The sequence below is a fragment of the Manis javanica genome, chromosome 13 (genome assembly GCF_040802235.1).
Source record: "Manis javanica isolate MJ-LG chromosome 13, MJ_LKY, whole genome shotgun sequence".
NCBI lineage: Eukaryota > Metazoa > Chordata > Mammalia > Pholidota > Manidae > Manis > Manis javanica.
Window position 1 is genome coordinate 82,024,490 of NC_133168.1, and position 6,521 is coordinate 82,031,010.

Below are 6,521 nucleotides of genomic sequence, written 5' to 3' on the forward strand. Positions count from 1 at the left end.
ACTCTAACACAGGAGCACAGCCTTGATAATCAAACTGTGATCCACAGACCATGAACTGCAACAGTAAACCTACCTATGAAACTTCAATATCCATCATCAGCCATTCAGGGAGGAATACTGATTTCCACATAGAGACGTTCCTCTCAAAGAACCCATGCAGGAGAGTCTGAGAGCCCAGCAGGTACTGCAGGAAAGGGTCAGAGAGAGTCAAGGGCAAGAACACATACACGTGGTCACCTGAGAGCCAGTGCACCTTGTCTAGATCATTGAAGTCACTTTGGGTGTTCACTGCCCTGATTCATATATTAGTGCATTTATTTATGATGCTGAAAAGAAACATTATACAAAGCAAAGAAAGTGTCATTTTTGACATTGAATGACAATGGAAAAAAGTCCAAAGGTCTTTTTAATTATGGGTAGTAGAGACATAGTGTGTTAGCTGAGAGGGATGTCTAGGTAAGTGAGGGCATTTCCTTTTATTTTTAAGAGAAGACATATTCAACTGTTCCTATTTTGATGTGAAAGATCCATACCAAATGTATTCTTGTAGCAGCATACATTTCATGGTTTCTTCTCTCATTCTGCATATTCACAGGACAAAATTATTTAATAGGTTAAAAGGAGTGCACCAGTGGAAATTACAATTACTTCATTACATGTCGGCATTATATGTCTGTGAAATGGTTAGCCATTTTCTCTCTCTTTTGCTCATTGTCTGTGTGAGTCCGGTGCTTTAGTAAAATATGGTTAGGGTGTTTTTATTTCACACTTTGGTTTCATTCTTTCAGTAAATTGCTTTGTCTCCATAGCCAGTGTCAGTTCATTCCTGATGTATGTATAATGTATGTATAGGGAATGGATGAGAGTCAATTAATCAATTGTGGTCAGATCCTTTAGTTCTTTAGTTTTGTACAAGTGCATGAATACAATCCTGTACACACGATGCATTCTGTTTATGTTTTAAGGCAGTCTTTGTTTTTCTTCACTAGGGAATTTATTATTACATTTTTATTGGAATATAGTTGATATAAAATCTTATATTGGTTTCATATATACAACATCGTGACTGGACAATTTGCATACATTATAAATGCTCACCACGGTGTGGTTATCATCTGCCACCAAACAAAAATATTACAATCTTATTGGCTATATTCCTGTTCTTAGTGTTTTATTTAATATTTTCCGCTCTGGTCCTTCTGACTCCTTCAATAATCCCTTACAGGTTTGCTTCCAATCAGCTAGTGTAACAAGAACTCACTACTCTAATGGCTGCCATGGTGTGGCTGTGCCACTCATGGTTTTTAAGGTTTTTTACTGTCTTTATCACTACATTGCTATTACATCAAAGATACAAATATATTTTATAATTGTTGAATTTAAACTCTGATTCTATCCAGGAGCAGTTTTGTCTCCCAGGGAACACTGAAGTGTGTTTGGAGGAATATTTGGCTGTCATACTGGAGGTGAGCAGGTGGACCAGGGATGCTGCAAATATCCTACAATGCACAGGACAGACCCCAAACAGAGAAGGTTCTGCCCTAAACGCTCAACAGCACTGTGATGGGCAAGTGCTGAGTTAAATAATACCTATGTGTCTCATATTTATACCATTCTTCAGATTGTCTCCCCAGCCTGTAGCACTTGACCATTCTGCCAGCAAAAGGAGAGAGGACCCTTCTGCTGCCCACCCTTCTGCAACCCCGATCAGTGTGGCAGCTCTTTAAGTTACATCCCAAGTTAATTGGGGTGTAATATATTATTTGTTATTTTCTCAACTATTACTGAGTTTGGTCAATGATTCGTATTTATGATCACCACTTTGCATTGCCTGCTATTATGCCCATGTATTAGATGCATATTATTCTACCGTTACCAGCCTTTCAAATGTTTTGTTTTATACTTTTTCTTTAACATTTTTATTCCTGCTTGACAGATGTGGATCAAATTTCTTTTTTTCTCCCTCAACATCAATGGAATTTATTAATTTTTATTGAGTAATGTACAATAAAATGCCCATCTTAGTGTAGAACTCAATGTGTTTGACATGTGTGTGCACTCATGTAACCACCACCCAGATCAAGATATCAAACATTCTCACTGACTTTCCCCTTCACCTATTTCACGCACCCTCCCACTCCCCTCTTCCAAAGCAACCACCAGCCTGTTGTCAGTGTCTATGAGTCTATTTCTGTTTTGCTTGTTCATTTATTTTTGTTTATATTCCACATGTAAGCGAAATCATGTGGTATCAAATTATTTTTTAATTATTGTTTTTCAACTATTTTGGAGGGATATTTTGGTCATAAAAATATTTTAAACTTCACTTAAATAGGTCTATCTTTATAATTCTGAGTTTCCTGCCTTACTAAGATTCTATGATGCAGCCATAGAGTTTAATATTTAATTTTATAGATGTTCACCTAAGAAGTACTGGTTACTCTTACATTGTGAAAGTACACAGAATACAAAAATGTCTGTTTGTTCGATACTAAAAATACCCAATTTTTGTTGTCCTTTGTATATGTTCTTTTGCCAATTATTGGATTATTTTCTCTGCTCATCTTTCTCTTGGGGTGTTCAGTTTGTAAGATGATTCATACCATAAATTAATCACAACAATTGTCTTATGGAAAAAATGTTTTTTCTCCTTACTTTTTTCACTTGGCATCTAGGGCACGTGAACCAAGGATGTGTTTCCTTCCTCACAGTCTACCAGGGGCCATCTGAGCTTATTACGTCTTCATTGTTCATGTCCATTCCCTCCTCTTTGCCTCTATGTGTATTGAACAGATGGCTTATGTTTCTTTAAATACAGGGCAGAAAATGGACATATCAATATGGAAAACTAATTTAACTTTCCATGGGATAGCAACTTCTGTGTATAATTTGTAAATTCTTTAGGGGACAGATACTTGAATTCAGCAGAAAAGTTTTATCCACTTGGAGCCTAAATGGGGTGGGAGAGAAAAGATTTAGAAAAAAACACCCTGAGGCCTAGGTGCCTAGCAGTAAGGTGTGTGTGTGTGGTGTGTGGTGTGTGTGTGTGTGTGTGTGTGTGTGTGTGTGTGTGTGTGTGTGTGCGTGGTTGTGCTTGGTACCTGAGAACAGCCCTCAGAACATGGTATCTGATCCCATATATCCAAGGTGACTTCTATAATTCAGGGTCCAGAACTCAATGAAGAGAAAGTACTAAGGAAGGGACCTTTTCCAAATCCAGGATGCCTTTACAACAAGATTAATAAGGTCAAGATTTACCTTGTGTGGACAAAGGACTGCCTGTGTTGTGAAGACTCAGCAGCTGGGAGCCACCTCACCTTCATCATCCCGTAACACTATCTCTCATCGCTCTCTGCCTTGCCCCAACTCCCTCAACACAGGACCATATTGAGCCTTCATTATGCAAAACAAATGACTTCCTCAGGACCTTTGCACTGCCTGCTCCCTCTGCCAGGCACACTCCCAGATAATGTGTCTCCTGCTCACTTTTTTTGAGGTGTCTGTTAACCTGTCACCATGTTGCAGGTCTTTGCTGAACCCCCAATAAAAAATAACACTCCTTTCCACTTTAATTTACACATGCTTTCTTTTTCTTCATAGCACCTGCAACATATGATAGGTGGCATTATTATTTTTATTTGTTTACTCCTTCTGCAGCACTAGACTGCAAGTGGTTTTGTTTTTTCAACATCTCATATCCTGACAGTGCCTAAAATGTGATCTATACTCAATATCTATTCCTCATATAAATGAAAGATACTCTTAATAAAACAGTACCACACATTATAATTGAAGAACAGGTGGACAATGGGAATTCCTTTAGAAGTGGCACTACAGAGGCCAAAAGAGGACCTCTATACACCAAATATGGAAATGAGTTTCTTTACTCTTAAATATATGTATAATATTTATGCTAGGTTACCAATACTTACATGTGTGAATATTAATCATTTATTTATTTTCTATTTTCTGGTAGTCCCCTCCACAACATGTACCAAATAAATCATACACAGGTTTGAGAATTTCTTCTTCTGGGGTTTTCTGAGGAACAACAACATCAACCCATTTTGGAGGCTTTTCTTCTACATGTACCTGATCACTGTGTTTGGGAACCTGCTCATCATCCTGGCTGTCAGCTCAGACTCCACCTGAACATACTACACACTCATGTACTTCTTCCTCTGAAACCTGTCCTTTGTGGACATCTGCTTCACCTCCACCACAATCCCCAAGATGCTGGTCAACATCCAGTCCCAGAACAAGTCATAGCCTATGCAGGCTGCACCAGCCAGATATACTTTTACCTACTCTTTGCAGGATTGGATGACTTCCTCCTGACAGTGATGGCCTATGAGTGGTATGTGGCCATCTGCCACCCCCTGCACTACACAGTTATGATGAGCACAAGGTTCTGTGGAGAGCTGGTGCTGGTGTGCTGGATCATGAGTGCCCTCTATTCCTTGTTACAAAGCTTAATGGAGTTACAACTGTTCTTCTGTCCAGACTTGGAAATCCCCAAATTTTTCTGTGAACTCAATCAGATGCTCCAACTCACCTGTTCTGACACGTTTCTTAATTGCATGGTGACGTATTTTTCAGCAGTACTTCTGGCAGGTGGTCCCTTCACAGGGATCCTTTTCTCCTACACTAAGATAGTTTCCTCCACGTGTGTGATCTCATCAGTTCAGTGTTAAGTATAAAGCATTTTCCACCTGTGCTTCTCACCTCTCCATTGTATTCTTATTTTATTGCACAAGCCTAGTAATTTACCTTAGTTCTCCTGCTACTCACAGCTCACCCTCAAGGGCAGCAGCCTCAGTGACGTTCAACATGGTCACAACCATGCTGAACCTCTTCATCTACAGTCCGTGGAACAAAGACATAAAGGGGGCTCTGAAAGCATTCTTTGAGTTGGCAGCTGTACAAGGAAAAATTGCCATAGGGCTGAAGAAATGCCATTGATCACAAGGTCAAAGCTTCAGAGCCAGAAATTGCTTTCCTTTGATCAGATGAAAGAACTTGCTCCTATTTATTTCCATAAGTGTTCATTCCTTTGATTCCACTTCTTTATACATATTAAGTCACTCATTTTATTAAGCTTCATCTTCTATCTGATACATAGGTAGTCTGTGTTTGATATTTTTCCTACTTTACAGTTTTTCCCAAAATTTGATGAGAAATATTTGGAAATTCCCATTTTTTTATGAGACAAAATGGATTCTTTAAGAATAATTTATCCTCAAATGACATATATCATCTCAAGGAATATTTCTCTTATTTTCCAGAAGTAGTCAAGAGTTGTATTACTCATATTTAAAAAAGAAACTACTATTGACAACCAAGGCAATTTATGTAATTGTAGTAGGGGAAACTCTGAGACTACAGTTTTGCACATTCATTTACATCTATGTCACTACTCACCTGGTCTTCAGGTAATAGGGGATTTTAATAGTGAAGATTATACCTGATTGTTGAGTTTCATTCTCTGCACTAGGATTATGTTTTCTTTTTTAGCTGTGCCTGCAGAGGCTGCTTTAGTGACAGGCAGAATGATTACCAAATTCATGTCTCCATGTGAAATCTCCACAGAAACACAAATGTGAATAAATACACTGACTTAATATGCCTACAAATCAAGGGAATAGCTCACATAAAATGAAGTAAATTTTTAAATTAAACTTTATATTTGCAAGTATATTTTTTTCCATGTTCTACATCTACACATTGAAGTATGAAGTGTTAAACACAGATGTCCACATGTAAGAGGGCTTGTCTTCGGTGTTTTTCAAAATTATATACACTGAAGATTCTTGTTGAAGACCTAAAACTACCCACAGCTGATTTTAACAGAAGAACACAGCCTTGCTACCTAAAGCCTTATCCACAGACCAAAGCCTGCCATGTCAACACCACCTGGGAGCTTGTTAGAAATGCAGAGTTCTGGGGCCACTGCAGACATGCTGAGTCAGAATTTGCATTTGAGCTCCAGACTTTGTTGATTTGCACTCACAGTGGAGTGGGAGAAATGGAGGTCTAGAATGGGTTTTCTCACCTGCTCACTGTTGACATTTGGAGCTGGATAAATATTTGTGCTGAGTGCTGTCCTGTGGGTTGCAAGAGATAGCAATGTCCTCCTAGCCATGGCCAAATACTCTCATGGACAAAACCATCTCTGACTGAGAATCCCTGCTCCAGAGTTTGAGAACTGTTGACATTGTGACAATTCCAGTCAAGGGCCCATCTAGTAATCCATTTATAATGGTGATATTAATTCATTATAAATATATATTTGATTTTATCCTGTTATGAAATTTGTCAATTCTACAAATAAACCCTGCATTTATGGTCAACTATTATTTTACAAGGAGCTAAGAATACTCAATGTGGAAAGGGTAGTCCCTTCAACAAATGTAGGGAATACAGGATATTCACATGCCAAAGAATGAAATAGGACTCCTGTCCTACACCACTCAAAAATTAACTCAAAATAAATTCATAACTCAAATGAAATATCTAAAACT

At 38.3% G+C, this 6,521-nt stretch overlaps 1 pseudogene; it reads left to right on the forward strand.

The window, feature by feature from the left end:
- The first annotated feature begins 4,086 nt into the window (after positions 1-4,086).
- Positions 4,087-4,962, forward strand: LOC118971469 (olfactory receptor 7A10-like; annotated as a pseudogene).
- The last annotated feature ends 1,559 nt before the right edge of the window (positions 4,963-6,521 follow it).